A 14,636-nucleotide genomic window follows, 5' to 3' on the forward strand; every position below is an offset into this window, starting at 1 on the left:
CAGGGCCCTGCGGGAGGATGCGCTACAGCAGCAGCCCCGCACAGCTCCCTGGTCCTGCTCTGCCCTCAGGGCTGTGCAGCTGATGGGCAGAAGGGAGGAATAAGCCCTCAAAGCACACATGCAGCAGAGCTTACACAGCCTGTGGGCAGAGCAGCCCTGGGGCTCACAGCCCACCCCAAAGGGGCTGTGCAGGCAGGGAGGTTCCTGCTTTGCTTCCTGCCTGCCCTGCATGGTCTCCTTTACTCATCCATCATCTTAACCTGGTCCATAGGGTGCTTGCCCCGTGCCTCCTGTACGCAACCCAGCAGCATTGCACAGCCCAACATGAGCTGGTGCTCAGTGAGGCTGAACTTGTCCCACTCCTCCCTGAATCCTAGGATATCCCTAACTTTTGAGAGCTCTGTTTTAGAGACTGAACCATCCCCAGACCCCTTCAGCTGCAGGAGACAGGGAGGTGCTGCTCCTCCATGCAGCTGGGATGAAAGGAGGAGGCAGCAGCAAGATGCTCCCTCTGCAAACAAAACCAGAGCAGGGAGATAAGAGCCTTGGTTCCCCACAGGCACCCCGTCCTCTCCCCCCTTCCCTCTCCTGCATGGTCCTCACCTCCATCCTCCTGCTCCATCCCATTCGGTTCCTGCCTCCCACCTCCCTATCCCCATTCTCCATCTCCAGATCTCTGTGCTTCTTCCAATGAGCCCCAAACTACCACAGGCTCTCCTTATATTGGGAAACCAGGAGAAAACCAATCAGAGTTGCTGCATTCAAAGAGCCCGTTTACATCCCTGGACCGGGTGCGCTGTATTACCCCAACCCCTTCTCAAAGGGGGCCTCAGCAGAAGGACACGGTGCTCCTGGGGGATCAGGCAGCAAGGGAGAGCTGGAAACTAGGCACAAACCTCTGCTCACACGCAGGGAAGCTGGTCCCAAGCCCCTGAGCTCCTTCACACCGGGTTTAACCCATCACCTCTGTTTTACCCTCACACCAGTTCCACCATCAGGTCTGTGGGTGCAGCACGATGCTCCTGCTGTCACCTAACATCAAACACAGCTGATCACAGCTGCTGCACGTTGTTTCCTTTATTTCACATCCCTTGCACCCTGCAGCATTCCAGCCTTGGGGGACGTGTGCTGCCGGCTCCAATGAAGACCTTGTGTCCACCCAGTGCTCCCAGTCCCTATTCACCAGCCGTCAGGAACACATGGGAAGCGTCTCTTTCATACTGCACCTTTATCCCTTCCTGAACAAATCCTGCTTGTACAGCCCTAAACTGGGACTACATCGGGGAGGAGGTTGCCATGGGGATGTCGGAACCAGGAACCAGGTAGTAAACCATTTGTGCTTTGCTACTCCAGCGCTGCTGTGGGTGCTGCAGGCACTGAGCAAGCAGGAAGCCGGGAGAGGCTCTGGACCACTAAGCGGCAGAGTTTCGCTTCAGCACCGGGGCTGAGGCAGCCGATCCCAGCTGGAAAACTCCCTCTGCCTCCCTGCCCTATTGGGAAGTTGGTCCAGCTTGGTGCCAAGATCCCGCTCTGGCTCCATGGGGACGGCTCAGGTCTCCAGTGGAGATGATGGGGACCATGATAGCAGGAGCATCCTCAGCCTCCCATCTCCTGCCTCATGGGCTGCCAGCAGGCACACAGCGGGTTTCAAGGGGGTTATTGTCCCCATCTCCCAGGACAGCAGCATTCCATCTCAACAGTGTTCCAGCTTTCCCTACCATGATCCAGCAGAAACCAAGCCCAGGTTCTGAGCTAAACCCACCAGTTCACAGCCCAGATCAACTCCTTTTAAAGCTGTGGCAATCCAAGGTTGTGAAACCCTTTACTAGGGGAAGGGGAGAGTAAAACATAAATCACCCGCATCATACAGACCCCCTTTATACCCGGAGTATTCTCACTACACACACAGCCTGCAGGGATCTAACATAGAACAGAAGAAACCTTCAGTTTGCTAATGGGACTTAATAAATAGTGGCCAGGCTACAAAAGGAACCTAATATATCATGTGCAAGCATTGGACATTTCATGGAGTGGGACACTGGGTTATTTACAAGTTGGGTTTAATTCAGTTCTTGTCTTCAATTCCTTGGATAAGGTGATGAAAATAAGCCTGACAAGTCAGCCTCTATAGAAAACCACTGCCTGCTCTTCTCTGTTCAATGGAGAGTCACGTTTTGATTTGTTTTTAAATACTATCCCCAAAATTCTGAGGCACTAAAATCTCAATAAATCTATATAAATCTCAATCAATCTATATAAATCTCAATCAATCTATATAAATCTCAATAAATCTATATAAATCTCAATAAATCTCAATAAATCAATATAAATCTCAATAAATCAATATAAATCTCAATACTTTTAAATAAATCTCAATAAATCTATAAAAATCTAAATAAATCTATATAAATCTCAATAAATCTATATAAATCTCAATAAAACAGCTTGGTGCCTCTCTCCTGTTAAAAATAGGCACAGAAGCACCCTGATTTCAGTGCTGTGCTCCAGTTCTTCTCTTAGCACCACGTTAAACACGTTTACTACTTTGTGACTCCACAAACTGTATCCTGCAGTGCTTTAAGTACTGCGAATAAGCACAATTCATACAGAATGACAACTGGCCGATGGGGACCAGTCTAAAGGATCCTCCTCAAAAGCTTGTTTCCCTTTTTAAAAGACAATGACATTAATTCTGTGCTTAGGAACTCTCAGAATATCCACACTGAGGCAAGCAATGATGGATGTATTAACAAAATATGCAACTTTTACTTACAAATACCTAAGTCTGCTCAGATTTTACACAAACGTTCCTACAAAGCGGAAAGCAAAGATGATTAAATTGTGTTAAAAGTAGCCAAAAGTCTTTGAAGAATCATCTATGGTAACGTTTTAATACTGAAACCCACCTGAAATGGGGTATTTGATGCCACTTTCACTCTTGTTTGTTCCAAGATCCAGTGCTCTTCATTCAGTTGCGGGTTCCCACCGACGTGGTTTTACCTTACTTCAGTGACCACAGTGATGCTGTCTTCCCTTTTAAAGGTTGAAGCCAAGGCAGCCTGGAGAAAGCTTTTCATGCCAAATGAAGACAAAAAGCATTTCAACTGCGCCGTTAAGGAGCATCTGGTTGTGACATCCCCATTATTAACCAGTTATTCTGGAACTACTCTGGAAGCGGGTCCCATAAATCAGCTGAAGAATAGAGAACATGTGGCTCCTCAGCTACACAGCACCAAGTTGTCCACAGCAGCCTTCCAGTATCTAAAGGGGGGCTTTGATTACTAAAAGCCCCTCTCTGTGGCTTTCTATGATGCTTTTTGATATAGATAGATAGGTAGGTAAATAGATAGATAGATAGATAGATTGATAGATAGATGATAGAAACGTAGACAGATAGATAGATGATAGATAGATATGTGTGCATATTAATTTCTATAAAGTCAATAGTTTAAAGCCAAGAGCCTTTTCATTTTCATTAGGCAGAAGGAAAAACATTATAGGAAGATGTTTTTAACTGGATATGCCCAATGTATGAAAGAATGACTATATTAGAAAGTGAGAAATGTATTTTCGAATCAAGTCTCTTTACCTGGTATTAAACCATCAAGATTTGCAAGTTGTATTTCTCCTTATATAAGCCTTGTATCATCATGCTATAAACTCATTTTTAATGGAGAAAGCAATAAAGGAGTGTGTCCTGGATAGGGAACAAGTGAACATATTGAGCTTAAAAACATCTTTATGTCAGAGCCCCCAAACCTCCCATTTTCAGCCCAAGCCCTGTGGAAGTTTCAAGAAAGAACAATTTTTGACAGAAGCCTTCTGAGATTTGAAGTAAAACCCAAAGCAAATCCAACCAAACAGGAGGAACAGGGGAATAACGCAGAGCTCCACAGATCTGGCAACCAACGGAACATGGAAACATCACACGGCACTATTTTCCAGTCAGAACAGATTTTCCAAGGCTGAAATTCCAATTGGAACATGTCCACATTTAAAAAAAAATAGCATAAAATTGGGGAAATTGTTGGAACCCATTAATTATGGTGCCATTAATGGAGAACATGGAGTGTGTTCTGAAAATAAGCGTGGTTCGAGTTGTCATCTCCTACCTGCGCATATGAAACACAGGAAAACCTGGGAAAGCCCATGGAGCTTTACCCTTTATTTCACCATGATCCAGTTCATCACTGACAAATAACAGGCACAAGCAAGAGCGTTTAAAATGGTACCTTTTAATTACTGGGATAAATACACTTAGAGCTGGTTTGGCGATTGACCAAGCTGGAAATCAACTTTTCAAACCTCAAGAAAAGACAATATCCCAGATCTTAGTGTCCCCAGAGTGTTTTCACCATTCTTAAAAGCTGGAATATTTGTCTCACCATAACTATCAATGCAGGTATTTCACTGATGGCTAAAATCAGGAAGCAGGTTAATCAATGATCTCTTCCCAGTTTCTCCTAAACCCAATGGATAGAGATGGAAACAGAGGAGTAGAAGCAGCGTTAGACAATATTGTTCTTACAAATTCCCTCCTTTTCTAGTGCTTCCTGGATTCCAGCCCATCCAACACACCCATTGAGAGGTGGGTTGTGGAACACTCTCAGGTTTACTCTTTACCTGCAACGTCTCAACCATTCCCAAAAGGACCTTTCCCAGAGCTTGATGTTCCACCTTGGACTCGTGCAAACTTTTTCACCGTTTTTGCTGGTTTGGGTTTTCAACCTTCATTGTGATATTGAACATTCATGTTTTTAAGCATTTTCCAAGGATTTCACTAAACCCATGTACCAAGAGTCTTATTTTTAGTGGCAGCGGGTTGAAGGATGAAGGCTCACTCTTGCAGTGCTGTCATCAGCTGAGGAGCCTCATAAACACATAAACCAACAGGAATATCTGGGACAGTTGGGAGTGTCAAAGCGGATGGTGCTGTAGGCTTTCTTCTCATTGCAGTGTTTTTGAGGGTTTGGTTTTTTTGCTTTTTAGCATGTTTCTTTGAACCAAAGAGCATCAACGGTATCATGAAGAGTGGGTGCACCAACGGGGTGCTGAGCTAGCCATGCCCTGTGTGGGCACACTTCACATTACTCATAGAACCCCAGACTGGTTTGGGTTGGAAGCGACCCCAAAGCTCATCCAGCTCCAACCCTGCCACAGGCAGGGACCCCTTCCACTGGAGCAGCTTGCTCCAAGCCCCTGTGTCCAACCTGGCCTTGAGCACTGCCAGGGATGGGGCAGCCACAGCTTCTCTGGGCACCCTGTGCCAGCGCCTCAGCACCCTCACACAGGTATGGATTTACTCACTGCAATGTCCATGAGGCTCTTCAGGGCTTCCTCCTCTTCAGCTGCTTCTGTCCTAGAGGGAGTTGCTCGAGATGCTGCAGATGTTAAATAGCTGTAAGGTTGTGCACTCGTGCAAACATGAGTTTGATACTCAAACATGAGTACACTCAGATGCACACGTGCTATGCTCACCTTTTAGCCAAACAAACTTCAGTACAAATCCACTCCTGCTAGGATAATCATAATCCTATTTACAGAGAATCCCATTTGTTTTGCCATACGAGATGGTGTCCCTGCTTTCCCAAATGGATGAATAATGCAGTGAATCCTCCCGTTTGCTCTGTGTCGGCACTGAAATGAAACCCCCAGTTTCTACTCCATACTGGACATGGGAAAGGCACATGGGATACATTCCTAAGAGCTTACTGGTTTGAGCAAGGTCCTATCCCACAGCATGCAGCTGAACTGAAGACTGCTGCTGTGCAAGAAGTTCTTACCATGGACTATAGCCCTGCCTGTGTCTGCAGCTGAAACCTCAGTAGACGAGGATGGATGATGCACCATCACCTGTCAAACACAAACCCCAACTTCAACCACATCAGGACTCGCAGCTCATTGAAGTGATAATATTCATCACCATATATTATCACACTGAATGTTTTAGGTTCAAATTAAGACAAACTTCTGCAAAAAACCTGGGGTGGAAGGAACAACTTTAATCATAGAATAGAATCATAGAACAACTTTAATCCGAACATCACGCCTGGAGTTAACTCCAAGTTAAGGCTACTATTTTTAGTAAAGAAGCAATCAAACCAGGCCAAGGGAAAAAACCCAGTGTATTTGTGAACATCCTCCTTTCAATACTCACAACTCATAAATTTGCTTCTCCTCTCGATGCACTCTATGGGGGAGAACACAGGCTTTCTCAAGTGGGGAAATGTCAAAATCCAACTTGCAAATGAACGCATCCAACTGAACATTTTAATTCACTCTTTGCTTTCCTACCTTTTCCTTGGAGCCATGGAGAGAGGCACATAGAACCCCACACTGGTTTGGGTTGGAAAGGACCCTCATGCTGATTCAGTTCTAATCCCGTGCTGTGGGCAGGGACCCCTTCCACTAGAGCAGGTTGCTCCAAGCCCCATCCAACCTGGGCTTGAGCACTGCCAGGGATGGGGCAGCCACAGCTTCACTTTGTTTGCACTGAGTCTTCTGAAACTTGCATGGATTTCTCCAAAACAAACATTCCCTTCCATAGATGGAATGATCAGAACCTCTAAAAACAAGAGAAAATGGGTTCTTTCCCCATGTAGCATCTTAATAAGGATGCTGCGCCGAAGCATCCCATCTAGCAACTCAATACAACCTAACCACCTCCAAAGCAATGTGCGAAGCTTTATTATTGACCTTGCCTTGTGACCCATAGGTATGTACTTGAAGGCATTCAAGTGTTCCCAGAAGCTCAGAGGTTTATGTGGGGAGGGCCTGATTTCCACCTGAGCTCATCCCAATCAGTCCAGAGCACATTAGGCATCAAGCGAGTCCCAGTTTGACACTGTGCGAGTCCAGGCAATCCCACTGGTCCCTCCTGAGCAATACAAAGGAGCAGCTTTGGAAGCAAGACATGAAAGGAGATGTAAAGAGCTCTGCTCTGCTGCTGCTATTGAATAACCTGCCCAGCAGAAGGGATGTGTGAGATGCCAGCGTGGGCTCGTACAACCGCTTCTACACCGTGAGCCTTGCAATGGCTGCGTAATGGTCGAGAGCATTGAAAATGGCACTTCAGGAGTCCCCCAAATGAAAGAGACACCCAAAGGGAATAATGTCCCAGGTAATATTGAACCAGAAGCATCAGAGCAAGGCCGTGCCGTGCTTCAAACTGTTCCCTAATCCTGGGTTTCCCTGAGACAGAGGCAAGGAAAAAGAAGGAGGATTTCACAGTTCGACCCTTGCTGGTTAATAACCAGGAACCAGAGCTGCAGACAAAGCTCACAGTTATAAAAGCCAGCCTAAAACGTTAGACAAACCTGTCCCTGCTGGCAGAACGCACATGGACTTCTGCTGTTCTCCTGTCTGTTGCGAGGCTTCACAATGCCTCAACGTGCACATCATAAACAAGGTTCTGTAGCTCTGGGAGCTAAAGCTCTAGCGGCAGAACAGCATCCACACAAGAAACGGTGGCTGAAACCACCCAAGAATAGAAACCTGACATTTGATGACAAAGGACTTTCCTCACATCATCAGCTCTCTAACAAGGGAGATTTCAGAGGTGTTCATGCAGCGCTTTCAATAGCACAAAGTCTTCTCGTTTCATCGTCTCAATGAACAATCTTAAGGACTAAAAACCAACCTGAGAACGGGGCGGGGTGGAAATTACAGCTACATTCCTATTGAAGCAATGGGGGACATCAAAATCCAAGGGATCTCAAAGGTTTTACAGTGGAAGAATAGTTCTGATTGATCAGTTTTGCCCATGGACTCGCAGCAAACCCCGAGCCCATGCTGTGATCCAGATGATGGAAAGCCTCTCTGGTTCCCCCACTGCCATTTGTCACCCCTGGAGGACAGATGTAAATTGAAAGGAGAGGAAGAGGACCAGGGCTGTCACAAGAGACACTGATCTGTGCTCAGCTGCCTTCTTTAAAGCCTCCTCAACCTCCCCACCATGCAGGAGCAGGGCTGGGGCTGACATTGCATCCTCGTGCCCATGGGCGCACCAGAAGGGTCTCCATCCACTGAAGCAGCCGCTGCCATCGCATCAAAGATGCTGACCCACTGAACACTGCCGGTGGGGAACTCGAAGCACAGCAATCCTATGGAGTGGTTTCTTACATGGGTAAAAAGGCATTTTCCCTCCTCTGTATCAACAGAAAACGCTTATAGATGCTGCAGTCAAGTGAAGTGCCAAGAGAGTAGAATTAATACAGACTCTGGTGGCATCTGCAAGTGCCTTCTGGTCTTCCAGGTGTCCCTTATGGCTCTCTCAGTGGCAGCCCTATGACTTCTACAGCACCAGGAACAGAATATACACATGAGGAAAGGTTTCAGGTCACAGCTGCCCTTTACAAGGCTTCTCTTGCATTGCCTTCCTGCATGAAGAGTGTTTTAGCAGTTTATTCAGGTAGGATTTTATGGAGACAATGTAGAGGTTTTACTGCTACGCAGGAGGCAGAGCTGAGTATTATGATTTCTGTAAAGTTTTCCATAATAGCTTAGTATTTAAAACCTATATGCCATCGAAAGGTACAGAGAAGACTTGTGAAAAGGCTGTGGATTTATTGTAGTCCATCCAATCTCCAAGCAAGAGCATGAAGGTTTCTGGTCTTCTCTAACAAGCCACTGCTCAGCAAAGGGGTAAAGGGGGTTTCTACAGCACAACAAACACAAGCAACAGCTTCCTGCAGGTACTGGCATGATTAACCACAGGGTTATATCAAATCCCCTCCAACCCATGGGCTGATGGATAGGGTATGGAAGAACACGAGCTGGAACAAAGCCACGAGCAATCCCCAGGTTGGTAGCAGCATCCTCAATGCTCATCTCACCTGCCCTTCCAGCCAGCTCCCCATCCTGCTCACACACCAGCCTCCAAGCTACACATCCAACAACATCGTTCTTGATAAGATCTTGGTTTAAGCAAGCAGAGCCTTGATCCAAGTTATCACTTCCATCAACAACAATGCACAAATGCTGGTGGTTGGGGCATAACCAACTACTTCCAGGGAAACAAATTCAGTGAGGAATTATCTGTGTAGCTCAGCACATCAGCATCCCCTCCACAAATAACTCTAATGCTTCCTGTCTGGTTTTATATGCTCAGTGCACAAACCATCATGGTTCCTGGGGAACAAACAGGCATAAGGGCCCAGGACCAGCTCCACAGTAAGTTGGGTCCCCTTGGGAAACCTTAGACTTGGAGGCTGCAGACTCCAACTAGGACATTAATGATGCTATCAATAGGGCAGAGAAGTGGTGACAGCAATAAGCAACAGCTTCCACCGCCCCATCACCAATACAGACCATGCCCCAGCAAAGCACCAACCCTCCAAACCCTGATGTACCCGTTACTGCTTTGTAGGGGTTGAAATAACCTGCTACCTGTAGGGAAATAGCGCATGTTAATAAAACACTGTGGTCTGCTTTCAAGCTCTCCATGGGAAGAGCCTTTTGAACATAGCTGTGCTGCATTTAGTGTACATAGGGGACCTCTATCCCTAAGGTTGCAACAGGGGACCTGGCTCCCCAAAGAAACAGAGCACAGGATCAATGTGGGAGCAGGGGAAACAGAGAGGTGCTTCCATGTACCCACACCTGACCCCATGGCCAGGGGACCAACAGCATCATTAGGAGTTTACACCATGATTTACTCCTCTCATGCCTCCAAGTATGTTAAAAGAATCAAATGCTATTGCCCACCATTAGCTACTGCTATTAAAGTGATCGTTCTGGTTAACATTCCCTTTAGGAAATAAGAGGGTGAATTAGAGGTGGCTGCAACCTGTATCAAATTGAGAATGATTCAGTGCAGCAATAATGCAGCTATTAGCATCATCCACAGCCGCTTGCCAAGGAAGAGCCTGAAAAACTGTGTCACAAGCAGCAGTAAGAGCAGCCCCAGATTGCTTGTTCCCACTGTTGCCAGCAATATTTCCCCAGTTAAATAAGAGAACACATCTGAAACGGTTAAATAAGATAACGGCACTGAATGGTGCCATAAGATAAGGCATCTGAAATAGGAGGAATAAATTCCCTGTCGATTCAACATGTCAGAGGAACAGCCATCACACAGAGCGCCCTGGAGCATCTTTCCTTACAGAGCACAGGCACTGTCAGCATTCTGTAGAGGATGCTCTGGTAAAGAGGTCTCCAGTCCTCCTGTGACCTCTGCAAAGCAGCCACACCGCTCTGCCCAGCTTCCATGGCGTTCTCCATCACCCATGCCATGACACAATGGACACCAATAGGAAATACAAGGGGGGGGTGAAAACCCCAGACATCATGAAAACGAGACATTAGGATTCCACTACGCATTTAAAAGGTGTGAAAGAAAATTCAGCTTGGTAGTCTCAGGAAGTTTGGTCCAGAGGAGTGAGCGCATCACATCATGGGTGCTCAGGGGCAGTGGGATGCGCCGGCAGAGATCCGGCACTGCCTAAGGGAAAAGGGGCTGCGAGCATTCCTATTTCAAGAGCAGTGGGAATGAAAGCCGGGATTCAGGAGCAGCAACCGGATTCAGGAGAGAGCAGGCAGTGGGAGCCGGGGAGGATGCAATCTGCACTGCAACCCAGCTGGGCAGGCGCAGTGACGGAACGCTCGGCTTCCCCCACTGTGGAGCTATTTCTGGGCTTGGAAAGAAATCCTCTAGAGGGAGTCAGGAAATTGTTTAAAGGAGGGTTTTTTCCCCCTTTTCTGATGTTATCAAAAGAGCAGGGGAGCGGGAGCCATCCCACGCAGACAGACAGTGACTAAAGATGCTCACCGCGTTCGATGAGCGGGGTTCAGAGCACTGTAGAGGCAAAAGGCGCATAGAGCAGACACAGACCCGCAGCAAACTGCAGAGCGAAGGGGAAGCCGCCTCCTTGGGGACCTTCAGCCGTCAAAGAGGTTTTGGGGGAAGCAAACCCCATGGCATCCGGAGGAGGTGGAGGGATGGCAGGCTCCCAGTGCCGGGGGGAGCGGAGCGGAGCGAGGAGGGTCAGCACGCCAAGGTCGCAGCGCTGTCTGTGTGCATCAGCACTTTCCGCTCCTGCTTCAGATACACAGGGAGAGTAAATAGTGCATGAGGCAGCAGAGCATCCCCGTTTGGGCAGGGAAGGAGTCGGAATGACGGTAAAGGGGGAAGTTATTTGGGGCCCTTTAAGGATCACAGCCCCTGTAAATCCCTGGGGAATGCAGCCTCTTTTACCCCAAAGTTCCCGACAGTTTCATTATATCCAGGATTTACTATCCATGGTTTGGCAGGACACTTTCAACCTACTCCGGGATTAACGGCTGTGTCTCATTAACCTGTAGCTGCTCATAGGTGTAAGAAGTCCCACAGCAATCAATGGAAACGCACATGTGAAAATGGGATTTGTGCTCCAGGAAAACGCTCCCTTTCCTGTTTGTGCTTGGAAACTCGCTGCCTTTGGGACAGCAGAAGGCAGCTGAATGAGGCTGCGAAGCTGGGATTGCAACCCCAACAAACGGGAAAGGGCTCTTGGAGGGTTTCAAAACACGTTTACAACAACCCTGCCTGCGCTTCCATGTCTGCATGGCAGAACAGGAGCCAAGAGAGCCCCCTGCTCCCCATCGGCAGCAGGCACAGGCAGCACTGCCTGGAAGCCAGCGCTGGGCACATGGGGAAGGGAATGCTCCAGGGGAGCTGTGGCCAAAGAGCAGCTCCCATGGGAAGCAGGGCGGTCGCAAACACAGCACCTGGAGATGAGATCTCAGAGCATCACAAAGAGGAACAGGCAAAGTCTGGAAGTCAAACAGGGCCCTTTGCCTGGGGAGATCCCCCCTGAAGCCCTGATCCAGCTCTGGGGCAGCAGCACAAGGGGAACGTGGAGCTGTTGGAGCGAGCCCATAGGAGGCCATGGAGATGCTGCGAGGGCTGGAGCAGCTCTGCTCTGGAGCCAGGCTGAGAGAGCTGGGCTGGGGCAGCCTGGAGAAGGCTTCTGAAGGGGAGACCTGAGAGCAGCTCCAGTGCCTAAAAGGGCTGCAGGAAACCTGGAGAGGGGCTTGGGACAAGGGCCTGTAGGGACAGGCCAAGGGAAATGGCTTGAACCTGCCCCAGGGGAGACTGAGCTGAGCTCTTAGGCAGAAGCTCTTCCCTGTGAGGGTGCTGAGGCGCTGGCACAGGGTGCCCAGAGAAGCTGTGGCTGCCCCATCCCTGGCAGTGCTCAAGGCCAGGTTGGACACAGGGGCTTGGAGCAAGCTGCTCCAGTGGAAGGGGTCCCTGCCCGTGGCAGGGGTTGGAGCTGGAGAAGCTTTAAGGTCCCTTCAACCTAAACCATCACAAGATCCTGTGATCCATGTATCTCTCCCCATGCCTACGTGCTAAATGTTCAGCTGCTGGAAAGCCACGAGCCCAGCAAAGGAATTGCCAGGTTCTCTCTGCTGCCAGCTCAGTGCAGCACCCACCAGAGATGCCCTTCCCCAGCCATCACCCAAGGCATCCTCAACAAGACTCATTCTCTGCATTACTCTTTGTCCTTTTGACTATGGGACACTTGAACCAGCCTCTGGATTGCACCAAGCATGTGCTTTCCTTGGAATCTATAGCCCCCCAAGTCCCTCTAACAAAGAAACCCAACCCAACCAACCAGAAACCACCCAAACCCCCCCAAAACTAAACCTACACCCACTTTTTATCCAAGCCTCTTGTTCCAGCTCCTTGCTTTCCTCTTGTTCAGTGGAAATAATGCTATGAATGATCTCGGAGAGCCCATCCCACCGTTGCAATCCTGTGTTATCCCAGAAGGAAGGGTTTGTCTCTGCACAGATACTGCAGCATCACGGCGAGCTCCACTTGTTTGGCAACAAACACGGTTCATTCACAAAACTTGCTGGTCCCAGTGTAATTACATTACGATAAACTTATTGATACAGTTCATGAAATCACTTAACGACTATGCTTAAACGCATGCATAATTGTGCTTAAAGCAGCTCTGGAGCTGACAAACATATGCCTGCCGTTTTTCAAGTGCTCGTAAAGAGGATGTTCAAATGAAGCCCTCCGAGATCTGCGAGCTAAATTGGGAATCTCAGATAACAGGAACACAGAGATGCCATTAAGTCCCAGGAAATCTGTTCAGGCCCCAAGCCTAACAGTTTGTCTATACTGGAAATTCCTTGCTTGCTTTCTTCTTTGGTGTTCTGATGTGTTCTGTGCTGATCAACAGAAGTTGGTAGGAAACGAGTCCTCTTAGGATGTGGGTTTAGTGGGACATAGGGAGCTCATAGGCAGGCGGTGACCCCCAACACAGCTGCACCTCTGCAGACCCACTGCTATGTGCTGCCTAACCATGGGAATCTGTTCTCATTCCCCCCCTGCTTCCTGGCTGTGCTGGTGACTGCTCCTAACACAGCTCCTGCCTCACTCAGCTCCTGGCCAATCTACACCAAAGGAACAGTGGTACAAAACCCACGCCTGGAGAGCCTGCTTTGGCCAAAACAGAGGGAAAAGGTGGATCAGTGGAGCAGAAAGCGGGATGGAAACAAGGACAGAGAAATAGCCAGGCCCCAGCGGGGCTGGGGCAGCCTGGAGAAGAGAAGGCTCCTGAAGGGGAGACCTGAGAGCAGCTCCAGTGCCTAAAGGGGCTGCAGGAAACCTGGAGAGGGGCTTGGGACAAGGGATGTAGGGACAGGGCAAGGGGAATGGCTTGAACCTGCCCGAGGGGAGACTGAGCTGAGCTCTTAGGCAGAAGCTCTTCCCTGTGAGGGTGGTCAGAGAGGAGCTGTAGCCTCCAGACCCGACTTGACACGCTCCTGCTGTCACTGACCCTGCTTCAGCAGTGGGTTGGCCCAGTCAATGTCAAGGGGTCCCTTCCAACATCAAGGACCCCACGACACAAATCCCAGCCGTGAGGTTTGTGCAGCTCAGAAACTCCATGGAGAAAACACTAAAAGAACGACCCAACCTCCCACCGTTATCATTGCTGTGCATTGCTCACACAAAAACACCCCAAGGGGAGAACAAACCCTTTCGGTCAGTGGTGCCAGCCCCATTAGAGACACCCTAGTGATGTATCTGTCAATACCAAACTGGCTAGGGATGGACTTGCAGCTGGAGAGGATGCAGCAGTGACAGCATATAACTGCTGGGGAGGCACAGAACAAGCTCTGCCACAGAGAAAAGTCATTTTAGACATCCTGGGCTTCCCTCATTGCAGACCTATAGCACATCCAGTCAGGGTCAGCTGGCTGGTCCCCAGACTGGCATCTGCTGCATGAACTCTCTCACTTGGAAAACCCAATCAAAAGGAAGCATGTTCCTCTCCATCACCCCCTCTCTCAGTGTGGCCAGGCCTAGATCTATGGCCTTACACAAGCCTGCAGCAGCCAGCTTGAACTCACCCATGTGAGGACATCAGTGCAGGTGCCTCCTCCTCTTTGCAAGGGTCTGCCTCTGCTTTGGAATGTGGGGGGCTTATAGGAAATAGATCTAGGGAATAAACCAAGAAGCATCACAGGGATTGTTCAGTTATGGTTATATCATTACTTAAAACACCTCAATCATAAGGGATCTGTAGACTACAGATCCTCTGCTCCCACCAGCAGCTGAAATGCAAAGTGCTTCATTGCAAACACTGAGACCCTGAGCTCGGTGTCAAACACGGATGCACTCGAGGAACTCCTGAACA

The 14,636-nt window shown here is 48.7% G+C and overlaps 1 long non-coding RNA gene across 2 annotated transcripts in view; it reads right to left on the reverse strand.

Moving 5' to 3' along the window:
* Window positions 1-5,155: 5,155 nt before the first annotated feature.
* LOC133221914 (uncharacterized) overlaps window positions 5,156-14,636 on the reverse strand; it is a 28,369-nt gene continuing 18,888 nt past the window's right edge. The window contains exons 3-6 of one of the 2 annotated variants that reach the window (XR_009728107.1): window positions 7,500-7,639; window positions 6,295-6,565; window positions 5,784-5,853; window positions 5,156-5,381 (exon numbers count right to left, since the gene is read on the reverse strand). This is a non-coding gene — a long non-coding RNA (uncharacterized LOC133221914). The remainder of the gene's footprint in view (window positions 5,382-5,783; window positions 5,854-6,294; window positions 6,566-7,499; window positions 7,640-14,636) is intronic. The other variant, XR_009728108.1, reaches the window with a different exon arrangement.

The sequence above is a fragment of the Neopsephotus bourkii genome, unplaced genomic scaffold (genome assembly GCF_033783945.1).
Source record: "Neopsephotus bourkii isolate Nb327-2 ecotype Australia unplaced genomic scaffold, CSIRO-AGI_Nbou_v1 NB_1572, whole genome shotgun sequence".
Lineage (NCBI taxonomy): Eukaryota > Metazoa > Chordata > Aves > Psittaciformes > Psittacidae > Neopsephotus > Neopsephotus bourkii.